Genomic DNA, 16,217 nt, shown 5'->3' with positions numbered 1-16,217 from the left:
AATTTTTTTTTTTTTTTTAATAACTAGACAAAAGTCTTTACAAATTTGCTTTTCCTGGAAGGGGAAGCTTCAAGCTGTCAGTCTTTCCCTATGATCTCTGCATGTGCCGGGAGCAGAAGCAAGGTCTGGTAGAGGCTGTCCTCTGGGGAAGGTGTGGCAGGGCCATCCCGCAGAGGAGGCGGTCCTTGGCTGGTGGGAACAGAAGCCGCACTCCTGGTGGGCGAGCCTGTCTGTTTGATGCCGGGTCCAAACCAGAAAACAGATCTGTAAGCAGCTACATTACAAATGTCTTTAAACAACCGGGCTTCCCTGGTGGTGGTGGTGTTTAGTCACTGAGTCTAGGTGGTAAAGAATCCGCCTGTCCGTGCAGGAGACACGGATTTGACCTCTGATCTGGGAAGATTCCACGTGCCATGGAGCAACGAAGCTCGTGTGCCACAACTACTGATCTTGTGCTCTAGTGCCCAGGAGCCGCACCCACTGAGCCCACGAGCCCACGAGCCCACGAGCCTGTGCTCCACAAGGTGAGAAGCCGCCACAGTGAGAAGCCTGAGCATCGCAACCGTGAGAGCAGCCCGAGGTCGCCACAACCAGAGGAAAGCCCACGCGGCCATGATGGCCGAGCAGAGCCAAAGACAAATAATATCACTTTAAAAAGCCTGGACAATTAACCCATGAATACACAAGCGCGTTCTTATTATAAATAGTCCAGGGATCCAGAAAAAGTGGAAAGTCTTGCACTCTCAATTTTGTTCTGAGCAGCTGTCAGTATTTTTTAAATTCTCCAGGATTTTAAATCCTCCAGCATTCTTCTGTGTGTTACCATGCATACATGTGCATTTATAAATATATAGTTTAGTCTAGTGTGGGGGTATTTTTAATAAAAATGAGACCACACTGCATGTGTTTTTCTGTCTTTTTTTCCCCCACTTATCAATATGTCTCGGAACATTTCCCCAAGGGACCTCCATTTTAACTGTTGCAGGGAATTGGGGGGAAATACATAAGCATTTGCCCTCCTTAATTTTATCATCCTTTCATTGATGAACATTTAGGCTGTTTCTAAATTCTTGTTCTCACAAACAGTGCTGCAGAAGATCTTAATCCTTGCTACTTGGGATACATGTGGACATACTTCTTTAGGGCAGATTCCAAGAAGGAAAACTGCTCCATTGAAGAGGGGGTGTGCTTTTTTATTTAAATGGGTGCTGTCAAGTCCCACTCAACCCCCAAGTCCAAAGGCCCTACCAGTTTATCCTCCCCTCAACAGCTGACCATCTGCATTCTTCACAACGCGTGCGTGCTCAGTCACTTCAGTTGTGTCCGACTCCTTGTGACCCCATGGACTGTAGCCCGCCAGGTTCCTCTGTCCTTGGGGATTCTCCAGACAAGGATATTGGAGTGGGTTGCATTGCCCTCCTCCAGAGGATCTCCCAGATCCAGGGACTGAACTTGCGTGTCTTATGTCTCCTGAATTGGCAGGCGGGTTCTTTACCTACCATCACCGCCTGGGAAGCCTGCACTCTGCATAGACGTGGTGTCTTTTCTGGGGTCCTGTTCTCCTTCTGCTTCTTCCTTTTACGGTCTGCTTGGCTCTCCTAGAGACCTTGGTCATACACTATCTTCCTGTTCTTTGTCACCTAATTGTGTCAAAGGACAGAAAGTGCTATCTGAAAACATAAAACAGGACCTCCTGCTGGCCCAGTGGTTAAGACTCAGCACTTTGATTGCAGGGGACATGGGTTTGATCTTAGGAACTAAGATCCTACATGCTGCATGGTGTGACCGTAGAACAAAACCAAACCAAAAAAAACCCAGAAAGCAGGTAAACCAAGGAGGGATGAGTCTCATTTAGGACTGATTTTTTTTTGGTTGTTGTTCCCTGATAGGATGTGCTGCAAGGTTTGAAGCAATTCATTAACCAATATTGATTCACTCTGCAATTGATTACTTAATTAACTGATTGACAGCATTACAGTCTGTGCTATATGCTCAGAGTTGTTGCCTTCAGACAGCACCCGCTCCTTGATGGAGCAAGACATGCAAATAACTTGGATTATTTAGATAACTTTGTATTAATAGCCAGTTGGCTGTTGTTAAGGGCTTCCCCAGTGGCGGTAACAAAGCCGTCTGTAATGCAGGAGATGCAGGAGATGTAGGTTCGATCCCTGGGTCAGGAAGATCCTAGAGAAGGAAATGGCAACCCATTCTGGTATTTTTGCCTGAAAAATTCCATGGACAGAGGAGCCTGGTGGGCTACAGTCTATGGGGTCACAAAGAGTAGGACACGACTGAGCATGCACATAGGCACGTGGCTGTTGTTAAAATTTTTAAATGCAAAAAGGAGAGAGATCTCAGTCGGTGAGAAATCAGAGATGCTTTATCGCGAGAGCTAACAGATTAACACCAAGATGTACTTGCTCACAGGGAATGATTACAGGGACTGTTGGGCCATTTATCACAACATAAATAGGGACTTCTCCATCCCTGGAGGGCAACAGTTGTTTTCAAGCGGGAAGGAGGGGAGAGAAATAGGAAAGAGATGTCTTTTCCAGATGCCCTTGCTCTTGCCCTCGCCAAGGGAGTCTGACCGTCAGCAGGACTATTCACATTCATGCATTTGTTCTGGTTGATATTTCTAAAAAAAATTGTCTGTGACTATCTAGCCTTCCCCATTGTTAAGAAAAAGCTTTCAGCTTGCATAAGGAGGTGTCCTCTACAGAATTTTTTCCCCCTTATATAAAAAAAACAACAACCATCAGAAACCAAGGCCACCCTGTTCAGAGTTCAGATGCTGCTCATGAATCAAAAGAGAAAGTGGTCTGGGTAGCAGGACTCAATCAAAGAATGTTCTGATGGATTAACTTGCCTCTTGAGTAAGATAAAGTAGGTGAGTCAACAGACAGTAGATCTCCTTTCCTCTGCTGGGTCTGAGGAGGAAATAAGCCATGAAGAGATAAGCAACTGGCTTCTGATGTCAGAATCAGTGAAGAGAGGATCCAGGACAAGCTAGTTCTGCCTGGAAGGATGCTGATGAGAGTGGGTACCATTAAGTTCTGGACTTTGGACCCAGGCTGAAGTTGCCATGTCTGTACCATTCTTGGTTTATCCCTTTTCCCCCATGCATGCATGCATGCTAAGTCACTTCAGTCGTGTCTGACTCTTTGCAACCCCATAGACTGCACTTCTGCATATAAGTTAAATAAGCAGAGTGACAATATACAGCCTTGACGTACTCCTTTCCCGATTTGAAACCAGTCTGTTGTTCCATGTCCAGTTCTAACTGTTGCTTCTTGACCTGCATACAGATTTCTCTTGAAGAATTTTCCAAAGTTTGCTGTGATCCACATAGTCAAAGGCTTTGGCCTAGACAATAAAGCAGAAGTAGATGTTTTTCTGGAACTCTTTTGCTTTTTTGATGATCCAGTGGATGTTGGCAGTTTGATCTCTGATTCCTCTGCCTTTTCTAAATCCAGCTTGAACATCTGGAAGTTCATGGTTCACATACTGTTGAAGCCTGGCTTGGAGAATTTTGAGCATTATTATGCTAGTGTGTGAGATGAGTGCAATTGTGTGGTAGTTTGTGCATTCTTTGGCATTGCCTTTCTTTGGGGTTGGAATGAAAACTGACCTTTTCCAGTCCTGTGGCCACTGCTGAGTTTTCCAAATTTGCTGGCATATCAAGTGCAGCACTTTTACAGCATAATTTTTTAGGATTTGAAATAGCTCAACTGGAATTCCATCACCTCCACTAGCTTTGTTTGTAGTGATGCTTCCTAAGGCCCACTTGACTTCACATTCCAGGATGTCTGGCTCTAGGTCAGTGATCACACCATCGTGATTATCTGGGTCATGAAGATCTTTTTTGCACAGTTCTCCTGTGTATTCTTGCCACCTCTTCTTAATATCTTCTGCTTCTGTTAGGTCCATACCATTTCTGTCCTTTATCACGCCCATCTTTGCATGAAATGTCCCCTTGGTATCTCTAATTTTCTTGAAGAGATCTCTAGTTTCTTCCATTCTATTGTTTTCCTCTATTTCTTTGCATTGATCACTGAGGAAGGCTTTCTTATCTCTCCTTGCTGTTCTTTGGAACGCTGCATTCACATGGGTATATCTTTCCTTTACTCCTTTGCCTCACTTCTCTTCTTTTCACAGCTATTTATAAGGCCTCCTCAGACAACCATTTTGCCTTTTTGCATTTCTTTTTCTTGGGGATGGTCTTGATTATCACCTCCTGTACAATGTCATGAACCTCCGTCTATAGTTCTTCAGGCACTCTGTCTATCAGATCTAGGCCCTTAAATCTATTTCTCACTTCCACTGTATAATCATAAGGGATTTGATTTAGGTCATACCTGAATAGTCTAGTGGTTTCCCCTACTTTCTTCGATTTAAGTCTGAATTTTGCAGTAAGGAGTTCATGATCTGAGCCACAGTCAGCTCCCAGTCTTTTTTTACTGACTGTATAGAGCTTCTCCATCTTTGGCTGCAAAGAATATAATCAATCTGATTTCAGTATTGACCATCTGATAATGTCTATGTGTAGAGTCTTCTCTTGTGTTGTTGGAAGAGGGTGTTTGCTATGACCATGGAACAACAGACTGCTTCCAAATTGGTAAAGGAGTATGTCAAGGCTGTATATTGTCACTCTGTCTATTTAACTTAGATGCAGAGTACATCATGTGAAATGCCCAGCTGGATGAAGCACAAGCTGGAATAAAGATTGCTGGGAGAAATATCAATACTCTCAGATATGCAGATGACACCACCCTTACGGCAGAAAGTAAAGAAGAACTAAAGAGCCTCTTGATGAAAGTGAAAGAGGAGAGTGAAAAAGTTGGCTTAAAATTCAACATTCAGAAAACTAAGATCATGGCATCTGGTCCCATCACTTCATGGCAAATAGATGGGGAAACAATGGAAACAGTGACAAACTTTATCTTTTTAGGCTCCAAAATCACTGCAGATGGTGACTTCAGCCATGAAATTAAAAGACACTTGCTCCTTGGAAGAAAAGCTATGACTAATCTAGACAGCATATTAAAAAGCAGAGACATTACTTTACCGACAAAGGTCCATCTAGTCAAAGCTATGGTTTTTCCAGTGGTCATGTATGGATGTGAGAGTTGGACTATAAAGAAAGCTGAGTGCCGAAGAATTGATGCTTTTGAACTGTGGTGTTGGAGAAGACTCTTAAGAGTCCCTTAGACTGCATGGAGATCCAACCAGTCCATCCTAAAGGAAATCAATGCTGAATATTCATTGGAAAGACTGATGCTGAAGCTGAAACTCCAATACTTTGGCCACCTGATGGGAAGAACTGACTCATTAGAAAAGACCCTGATGCCGGGAAAGATTGAAGGCAGGAGGAGAAGGGGATGACAGAGGATGAGATGGTTGGATGGATCAGTGACTCTATGGACATGAGTTTGAGCAAGCTGCAGGAGTTGGTGATGGACAGGGAAGCCTGGCATGCTGCAGTCCATGGGGTTGCAAAGAGTCAGACAAGACTGAGCCACTGAACTGAACTGATACAGCTCTTAATCTATGATTGATAGATTGTCTGCCTCTACTGCTAGACTGTAAGCTCTGAAAAGAACCAGGTCAGCCCTGTTCATCATTGTATCCCCCTTATGCCTAAACCCAGTGCCTGGCACATATTAGATGCTCAATAAATGAATGAGTCAGCAGGAAATGATCACAGAATGGAGCAGGAAGGCTCATGGTCTGTGTGAGGGCAACACATGGATCAGAGGGGGCTCCTGTGGAGCAGTGGGGGTACAGTCACTGGAAAAAGTGATAGCAAGAGCCAGGATATGGAATTTGGACTTTATTTTCTAGGTTGGGAAAGACATCGATGGGTATCAAGAAGGATAGTGAGATGAAAAAGTAGGCCCTTTTCTCTCTCTTTTATGCATTCATTGAGTCATTCATTCCATTCAATACATTATCAAGCATCCTCTACATGCAAGGCACTATTAAATCTGAGATACAAAGAGCAGAAATAAGATAGAGTCATATCCTCAAAGAGCTCACAATCTGGTAGGGAGATGGATAAGTAAACACATGATTATCATGTGCAAATTTTATGCTAGAGATTCACACGGAATATTCCAGGGTGGCCTTCTGGAGGAGGGAACATTGGAGCTGAATCTCGAAGGACACATACAAATTAGGTAAAGAAAGGGTGGGAAAGGGGTTGCTGGCAGGGATCAAGAGGAGTGAGCATGTGATGCTTGAAAATAACTGCACGCAGTTCAGGAGATTTAGTACTTTGGGTGGGAGGCCAGGGGAGTAGAGAGAGGTACTGCTGACATGTAGGCAGGGGACAGAGCAGAAAGGGTGTGAAGAGGTTCCTGGACTTCATTCTCAAGGAAGTGAGGGAGGGAGATGATCAGATGCATATTTTAGGAAAATCGTGTTGATGGAGAGAATGGATTGGAGAAGGGCAAGGTGAGCAGCAGAGAGACTAGCCAGGCAGCCAGTTCTTACAATGAAGGACCGAATTAAAGCGAGTCTGGGGTGGGTGATAGTGATGGCTGGTGTTTATTGAGCACTTGCTGGGTGCCAGAACTGTTCTGTGTGCATACATTAACTCAGTCTTTTTTTTTTTTTTTCCACCATGCTGCGTAGCATGTTGGAACTTAGATCCCTGACCAAGGATTGAACCCTGGTCCCTTGCACTGTAAGATCAGAGTCTTAACCACTGGACTTCCAGGGAAGTCCTTCACTTAGACTTCTAGCTACCCTCTGGGATAGAAACCGCCATAATTCCCATTTTACAGATGAGGAAATGAGGCACAGGATCGCCATCTAGGGAATGCGTATTTGTACTCAGGCCATTTAGAGGGTTGGGGGACCATCAGGGAGCAGCAGTTTTGCCGTAGAGGTATGTATGAGACAGGAGAAGAGGGTTCAGTTTAGACTGTTGATTTGAGATGCCTATGGGACTCCGAGAGGAGGCATACGACAGCACCTGGAGTATTGGGAAGAGATCTGGGCTGGAGACAGTGATCTGAAAGTCATGGTAAAGGAGACTCATTCAAGGAGACTGCAGAATGAGACAAGCTGCAACGAGCATCTTGGGGCTCCCATCATCTCAGGAGTGACCAGAGAAAGATGTGCTCATGAAGGCAGCTCAGGAGGAACAGGCTGAGAGGTGAGAAGGAAACCCAGACCAGAGTGGAGAGAAGAGGGTCTCAGGGAGGGCGTGGCCAACAGCCCACCTGCTACTGGGAAACCAGGCGGGATTCAGTGAGGAGTGTCCTTACCATCCAAGATTGGGTTTGGCCACAAAGATTTCATGGGCGGATGATGAAGAGTTTCTGTGGGCTGCTAGAGGTGAGCTGGGAATTGAAAGGGAGGTGAGGAAGTAGAGAGAAGCAAGTCTAGAGAGACTTTGGAGACTCTCTTAGGAAGACAAGGAGCAGAAGAGGCTGCAAGGCAGAGGGGAGGCAGATGGAGTGATTTTATCTCTTTCTAAGACTTGAGCATATTTTATGAGAACTCACTTTGGGATTTCCCCCAACAGAGCTGTGTACATTGGCTCATCCTAACCAAGCAACACTTCTTTTAAGGACCCTTCTGCCTCCTCCACCTCAGCCGTGGCCTCCACTCTGACAAAAACAAACTCTCATCGTGTAGGAAAAAAAAAGGTGAAAACCTGACTCTTGGCAAAACCATCTGGGGCTCTGAAGACATTTCTCCCTTAGAGACGGAGTGGCAATAAGTGGGCAAGTCACTAAGCTGGTCGATGCTTAATTGATTCTTATTTTCATCTATTTATGGGAAACACTATTCCCTGTTGATCACGGAGGGGTGGCCACACAGCAATCTATCCTGCCTTCTGGCGCCTCCCTGGTGCTTTCTGGAGCAGAACTTTATAATACCCTGTTTGTGAGGCTCCAGCTTCAACAGTTTGGAAGTTGCTGAAGGCATGTGGAACAAATTCTCTCCCCTGCCTTGAAAAACACAAGTGGGCAAGCCTCCATTTCTAATGGGGCCCGTGAAGCATATTAAGGACCGTGGATCCGGCTGTCAGATTGACAAACGAGTCTCCTTGTTTGAAAGGCACTTAGGAAGTTGTATTTGGAAGCCTGAGAGGAGCTGTCAAAAGCGACTGGGGGGCCCATCCCAGATAACATCTGGGCTTTTTTAATTTGGGGTAGATTGAGAGTAATGTTTTGAGTTGTGAGCCACGATGGGATTCCATCCAAATGTTGGTGATGTGGCCAATCTACGCCGAAGGCAAAGGCTTAGGCTTCTATAGGAACCGACTGTGCCCACTCAGCCTGCCAATGACCTAATTGGGGCCTGCGGGACCCCAGCGTTTGTGTCTGCCCCGTATATTTACAGCCCCAGAGAGGCTGGCGGGGAGCTGCTTGATGCAGGGTGTGGTGTGACAGTGGGCGTTCTCCTGGGAGTGTGGCTAAGGCCCAAGTGGGGAACCAACACACAATCCAGGTTGTGGACTTGAAACCGTTCTCCTTTCCAGGGGCTCCACACTGGTTAGTAGAAGGAATTCTTGGTGAGAACGGGGTATATCTGGGCAGTGATTGTCAACTCTGGCTCCTCAAGGCATTTCTTTCTTTTTAAAATCTTTCTTTCTTTCTTTGGCTGTGCCGGATCTTAATCATGGCACGCAGGATCTTCCATCTTCATTGCGGCATGTGAAATCTGTAGTTGTGGCATGTGGAATCTAGTTCCCTTGACCAGGGATCGAACCCAGGCCCCCTGCACTGGGAGCAGGAGTCTTAGCCACTGGACCACCAGGGCAGTCCCTCCCCCTGGACACTTCTGAAACCCTCGCATGTAAACCCAGGGCCATGTTCCCCCTAAAACTTTTTGAACAATGAGGCTGGTGGCCAACTGCCTGCCTGGAGTCTCCAGATTCATTCTAAGTCCCCCCAAGAAGCATGGGCAGGGTGGTTGAATAAAGATTTGATGGACACATTGGATAAAGATTTAGAAAAACAAGACTCGCCACCAGGATCTTTGAGGAGGAAGTTTGAGACTTTTTTTTTTTTTTTTGAATTCCAAAGCCCATGCTTTTATTTATTTATTTATATTTTAAATTTTATTTTATTTTTAAACTTTACAATATTGTATTAGTTTTGCCAAATATCGAAATGAATCTGCCACAGGTATACGTGCGTTCCCCATCCTGAACCCTCCTCCCTCCTCCCTCCCCTACCCTCCCTCTGGGTCGTCCCAGTGCACCAGCCCCAAGCATCCAGTACCGTGCATCGAACCTGGACTGGCGACTCGTTTCATACATGATATTATACATGTTTCAATGCTATTCTCCCAAATCTCCCCACCCTCTCCCTCTACCACAGAGTCCATAAGACTGATCTATACATCGGTGTCTCTTTTGCAGTCTCGTACACAGGGTTATTGTCACCATCTTTCTAAATTCCATATATATGCGTTAGTATACTGTATTGGTGTTTTTCTTTCTGGCTTACTTCACTCTGTATAATAGGTTCCAGTTTCATCCATCTCATTAGAACTGATTCAAATGTATTCTTTTTAATGGCTGAGTAATACTCCATTGTGTATATGTACCACAGCTTTCTTATCCATTCATCTGCTGATGGGCATCTAGGTTGCTTCCATGTCCTGGCTATTATAAATAGTGCTGCAATGAACATTGGGGTACACAAAAATATGGAACGCTTCACGAATTTGCGTGTCATCCTTGCGCAGGGGCCATGCTAATCTTCTCTGTATCGTTCCAATTTTAGTATATGTGCTGCCGAAGCGAGCATGAAGTTTGAGACTTTGAGGAGGAAGTTTGAGATGAAAATTTTCTGATATCAACTCATGACTGGAAGTCCTGTCAGGATTCGAAATCGTCTTCACTTAGGGGCAAAGAGTCTGACTGGTGATGTCAATGTGAAGACAGTTCATCTGTGCTCCTACCATGCAAATGTCCCAGCTTTGCACTTTCACATGTATTCACTCACTCATTTAATTCTCCCCATCTTCCTGAGACTGATGCTGCCCCTCCCATCTGTTCTACCCACTCTCGTGTACACAGATAGCTTCCAGATCTCTGTCTCCAGCCCTGGCCCTTTTCATTAGCTTTTGCTCTGATTAGGTTTTCTAAGGGTGCAGCCAGAAATGAGACAGATAGCATCATCCATCACAGGCTGGCTCCACCGCCTCAGGGAGAAGGTGGGCCATCAGGGCAGATTTTAACGGGCTTTTAGCAGGGGTGGGTGGGTGAGGGGGCAGGGAGAGCATCTCAGTGCTCTTTGGGCATGGAGCACAGATTTGAGCGTACTGTATATTCATTCAGAGCTTCCCTGGCAGCTCAGTGGTAAAGAATCTGCCTGCCAATGCGGGAGACGTAGGTTCAATCCCTGGGGCAGAAAGTTTGCCTGGAGAAGGAAAGGGCAATCCACTCCAGTATTCTTGCCTGGCAGGCTGCAGACTATGGAGTCGCAAAGAGTGGGACACAACTGAGCAACTGAACATACATGCATGTATATTCGTTCTTTCAACCCTGCACATTTACCGAGCTCACATCTAAGCAAGGCATGGGGGATAGAGGATCTGAGGACATCAACCTTGCTTTCAGAGAGCTCCTGGCCTATGGTGAGCCAAGGGCTGATGGAAGCTAAGGAAGGCAGTTCTTAAGAGGCAAGTGTGGGGCTGAACCTTGGTGATCCAGTGGTTAAGACTCCAAACTTTCAATGCAGGGGACTCAGGTTCGATCCCTGGTCGGGGAACTAAGAGCCCATACTCCTTACCTTGTGGTGTGGCCAAAAGATTAAAATGCAAAATGAGGCAGGTGTAAGGAGTGGGGATGCACAAGGGGAGGTAAGTCCTGCAAGGAGAGTCTTGCATCTCTTAGGAGTGGGACACAATTGCCAAGAAAGCTGCTTGACTCTGTGAGCACTCCAAGGCAGGACCAAGTTGCCGTCATCTTCATCTTCCCAGCAAAGCAGGGTGCTCAGTGAATATAAGCTGAAGGAAGAAGTGAATGTATAAGGTGTGATACAGAGTGACTAGCTGCTCCTTGAGGGGTGGCAGGAGAGGACGGAGGTTTTCTTAAAGATGGTGCTCTTTGAGCAGTAGCCAGAAAAAGGAATAGGCCTTTGCTAGGTAGATAAGCGGAGAAGGCAATGGCACCCCACTCCAGTACTCTTGCCTGGAAAATCCCATGGATGGAGGAGCCTGGTAGGCTGCAGTCCATGAGGTCACTAAGAGTCAGACATGACTGAGCGACTTCACTTTCACGCATTGGAGAAGGAAATGGCAACCCACTCCAGTGTTCTTGCCTGGAGATTCCCAGGGACAGGGGAGCCTGGTGGGCTGCCATCTATGGGGTCGCACAGAGTCGGACATGACTGAAGTGACTTAGCAGCAGCAGCAGCAGCAGGTAGATAAAACCAGGAGGAGATGCTGGACAGAAGGAACAGCGGGTGTAATGTGCAGAGGCAGATGATGGAGAGCTACTGGAATATTCACTGTATGGTCCTCCAATGCTGGGAGGCAGGGCACACCCTGACTGGGCACATGATGAGGCTGGAGGTGGGCAGGGGCTGAACAGGACCTTGGATGCCATTCAGGGGGGTTGGGCTTTTGTGAATTTCAGGGAGCTGTGAATTTATGAATTCTAGGTAGGGCAGCGAAGTGGCCATTATGGGCTGGGGAAGGGGTGCTACCAAGGAGCATGCCCAGAGCCTCTCTTCCCACCCCACTTCAGTACTCTTGCCTGGGAAATCCCATGTAACCCTGGCGGGCTACAGTCCATGGGGTCGCAAAGAGGACACGACTGAGCGACTAACACTTTGACATTGACTATGTATCTCAGCCCCTGCCTCTCAGAAGTAGGAACCCAGGTTCTGCCTCCTGGACTAGGGGAGGGAGGTTTGTCTTACATGGCCTTAACATGACCGCCACCACTGATCTTAACAGCACCCCATGCCAGCTGGCACAAAGGAAGGAGTCCACAGATGGCCGAGCATGGAGCAGGTGTGGAACTGCCGTCGCCCAAACTTCTGGGTGATTCCTGCATGCCCGAGTGACCCCCCAGGTTTCTAATGCTGGAGGCCCTTTGAGGTCATCTAACCCAGCCCTCCCATTCTACGGACGGGAACCCTGAGGCCCAGGGAGGAAAGCAACCTGTCCAAGTTTTCACAGCACAGTCAGGACTAGAGTCCAGGTCTCTGGCATCGCAGTCTGGTTTTCTGTCCCCAGATATATCTGTGCCCTTTTAGCTTGGCGACCTTTGGCTGGTGACTTAGCTGGGTGGTTTTGTCATCTGGAACGTGGTGACAACAATATCTCCCTTTCAGGCTTGTTGTGGGGAATAAATGAGATAATGCAGGTAAAGTGTCTCTGCAGCTTAACGTCTGGCAGGTGGTATGTGCTCAGGAAGAAGCGATTGTTACTGCCCTTCCTCTCTGGAGTTTTGTTTCTGCTCCCAGCGTGTCATCCCACTGCCTGTCTCTGGTGGTGGGGGGTCCTGGGATGGTGCAAGGCTGCTACAGCAGCTGAGCTGGGGTGGGGGCACTTCTCAGATTGTCCGAGGAGGGCAAGGTCATGCCTTGGCCTCACTGAGTTCAGGACAAATACAAATTTTAAGAAGCTATCTTTGGTCTGGACTACAGCCCAATGGTATGTTCTTTTGGATTACAAAACAAAGTGAAAAATATTTTGAGAACGGCATGTGTAATTTTTCATGGGTGGGATGACTTTACCACGTAAGAGGACTTTCTCGTTTACAAAGGCACTTAACAGCAGGATTCCTGTAAGTCACCAGTTCTGCACAGGCTTTCACTAAGGAGTCAGTTTCCCTAGCATGAGTCACACTCACTTTCTAGGAACAGACCTTCTGTTGCCCCACGGTCTTGTCACCCCTGGCCTTCCTGTAAGATTCCCATGAGCTTTGAGCTGAAGCAGCAGAATCCTGGAATGGGAGCAGTGCAGCCGCTATAGATTAAGTCCATCATGATTTTCATGGGCCGTCAAGAAAGAAAAAGTGGGGCTTCCCTGATGGTCCAGTGGTTAAGAATCCACCATGCAATGCAGGAGACCTGGGTTGATCCAGGGTCGGGGAACTAAGATCCCACATCCTTTGGAGCAATTAAGCATTGACGCCACAACTAGAGTCTGTGGGCCTCATCGAAAGATCCTGCTTGACTCGGCTAAGACCTGACGCCGCCAAATAAATAAACAAATAATGGTGAAGAGATAAAACCAAAAGAAAAAAGAAAAAGCTGCTAACTGTAACTGACATGCAATTGATTGGGAAACAAGCCCCAGTTTCAGAAATGTTAAAATGTGAAAGACCACACATCTTAGAACCAATGTTGGAAAACCAGGGTCAGCTGGATGGGGTAGAACCAATGGCAGAACACACAAGCAGGGGCCAGTCTCCAAATTCTACTCGGCTTAAGATTATTTAGTGGTTATTTTTTTCTGTATGAAAGAAACCACTAATATGTAGGTTTTGTGAGGACAGACACTGGTCTGTTTTCTTACCACTGTATCCCCATCGCTTCACACCCATAGTAGGTGTTCAACAAATATTTGCTCAACAAATAAATAAAACAGAGCCACCTTATAAAATATGTGGCAAACCCAGACAAGAAAATAAATCATTCATAATCCCCTCACTGTGGGTATTTTGCCTTATTTCCTTCGAGTCTTATTTCCCATGAATATGCTCTTTTATATACATGTAAACATAATGATTATTAGATTTAGCTCCGGGATGTGTTTTTGTATTTCTCTGTTAATATGAATGAAATGATGAAATGAGATGGTGTGGAAATGCTTTGAAGACTGTAAAATGTTTAACCAAATATCTTATTATTAGTTATAATAACCACAGCAATGCTAATATGAATGAGGCTGATTTTCTGAAAATATACTTCAAAGCCAACAACGAATTTGTCCTCTGAAGCTAGGAATATGTTCTCTTCCTGATCACCATGGGGAGTCCCTCTGTTTCATTTTGGGAAGAAAAAGAGACTTAAGGATTCTGAGAAGTTATCAGTCCCAGCCACTCACCTGGTCTAGAAATTTCTTCAGTGTCACTAGCAGAGGGTCAGTGGTGGGGGTGGAGGGGAGAACAGAGGGCATCTTTCAAGACAATGACACTGCTGTCCCTACAGAGAGTTTCCTTCTTTTTAACTTTCACTAGCAGTGAAATGAATTCCCCTATGGGTTTCAGGGAAGGCTGTTCATGTCTCCTGCATGGTAATAGCAACGTGGACATCAGAGAGATGTCAGTACAGGTAAGTCAATACAGGATGGGAGTGGTGATTACTTTCAGTAAACCACAAAGGAATATTTGCCTTGGACGACTTGCCCCGAATTCCCTGTTAGATAGTCAAAGATTTCACAGACACACTGATTAGTCTAACTCATGCCTGGTTCTTCCAAGGGAGGTGGGTTGATTCACATCACACACAGAAGGAGAACTGGCAATGATTCTCTCCTTGAGCAAACTCTAGCCAGGCTCCTCTACGCCCTGTTTCCATGAGGTCTCAACCTTGACCTACAAAGGCTAGGACAAACACGAACACAGCTTCTTCCTCCTTCCCTCCATGCCTCCCTTCCTTCCTTTCTCGTCATTAGCACTTAATTTTCATTAAAATGAATACTTTGAATGGAGAGAACTTCCCTAATGACTCAGATGGTAAAGACTATGCCTGCATTCCAGGAGATCCTCACCACTGTGGCTCAGACGGTAAAGTGTCTGCCTACAGTGTGGGAGACCTGGGTTCGATCCCTGGATCAGGAAGTTCCCCTGGAGAAGGAAATGGCAACCCACTCCAGTATTCTTGCCTGGAAAATCCCATGGACAGAGGAGCCGGTAGGCTACAGTCCATGGGGTTGCAAAGAGTCGGACACGACTGAGCGACTTCACTTCACTTCATGCCTGCATTCCAGGAGACCCAGGTTTGATCTCTGGATCAGGAAGATCTCCCCTGGAGGAGGGCATGGCAACCCACTCCAGTATTCTTGCCTGGAGAATTCCATGGATAAAGGAGCCTGGTGGGCTACAGTCCATGGGGTCACAAAGAGTTGGACACAACTGAGTGACTAACACACACATACACACACACACACACACACCTTGATGAAGAACAGGATTAGAATAGTGTTTACAATCGACTTGTGAAAAATCACATTATATAAGGGAAATAAAAACAGGTGAGCAGAAGTTCAAAAAAGGTGCAGCTTGTATATATCATTGCGCTTGGATGAAATATGCTGCTCAGGGGAGCACATACTTAGGCCGCATGAGCCCAGGAGGAAGACATCAACAGAGGACAACCCCCCAGGTAGCAATGCTGAATGCTGAATTCTCCAGCAAGCTCAAAAAATATTAGTATTTTGGAAACATTCAACTTGAGCTCTTTACAAAAATGACCGTCTCTTCAACATGTTTCTACACTAACGTGGTTTCTCACGGTTCAACCCAAGTCCTTGGGATGACCCAGCTCCCTTAAAGTACCTGCCTGAAGACTCAAGGCTGCCAAGTAAACTCAAGAGCTTACTGTTTGTTTTTTCGTGCCAGCATGGGAAGGCAGGACCCCTGTCTTCCTGCCTCTGCAGGAAGGGAGAAGCCTAACTATGATGGGGTTTTATTAGCAAACTCAGATGGGTTTCACATGCAATGACCACCCCCTCCAACTTTCCCATTTTTTTGTAATTTTCAATTCCCTGACTCTGCTCAAGTGCCTTCTGTGTCCCACCCTTCCCCCTCATTTCCCCTTTAAAACGCGAAGTGCCTTCTGCACAGATTGAAGTCGAGTTCAGTTCATGATGAACCTTCTTCCCTACTGCAATAGTATATTACTCATTAAATCTGTCCTCGCCGCTTTAACCAGTATCTGACTTTGTTGATCTCTGACAGTACACCCAGGCTCATAGCTTGGGCTCCGGGCTCTCTGCATACCTTGACCTCTGAGTCTGTGTTCTCACTCTTCCTGACTCAAATCCTCAGCCCTGAACTTGGCTCCCTGCTGTCAGCTTCATGTCCTCTAGGATGATGTTTCCTGGTTGTTCCACTTGGCTCCCACCTTGCACACTCTTGAACACTCCACTTCTGCCCACGCCGTCTGCCTCCATCTCTGGGGCCTGTAGATGCTGGACCAACTTCCAAGCCTTCTCTACCCCTGCCTGGGAGCTGCCATCCCACCTGCTACGTTCTGCCATGGAGGTTGATCATGACCTTTAGCAACTGC

The 16,217-nt window shown here is 46.3% G+C and overlaps 1 protein-coding gene and 1 non-coding gene across 3 annotated transcripts in view; both read right to left on the bottom strand.

Annotated features, from left to right (window-relative positions):
• Positions 1-16,217, bottom strand: part of ASIC2 (acid sensing ion channel subunit 2) — a 1,207,137-nt gene that overhangs the window by 60,000 nt on the left and 1,130,920 nt on the right. The window lies entirely within an intron of this gene.
• Positions 9,667-9,773, bottom strand: LOC133233203 (U6 spliceosomal RNA). Its single transcript, XR_009731674.1, has one exon. It is a non-coding gene; the product is annotated as a U6 spliceosomal RNA (small nuclear RNA).

Source organism: Bos javanicus, chromosome 19 (assembly GCF_032452875.1).
Source record: "Bos javanicus breed banteng chromosome 19, ARS-OSU_banteng_1.0, whole genome shotgun sequence".
NCBI classification, from domain to species: domain Eukaryota; kingdom Metazoa; phylum Chordata; class Mammalia; order Artiodactyla; family Bovidae; genus Bos; species Bos javanicus.
The sequence above is the reverse complement of the archived record's forward strand: the minus strand, read 5'-3'. Positions and strand labels throughout refer to the sequence as shown.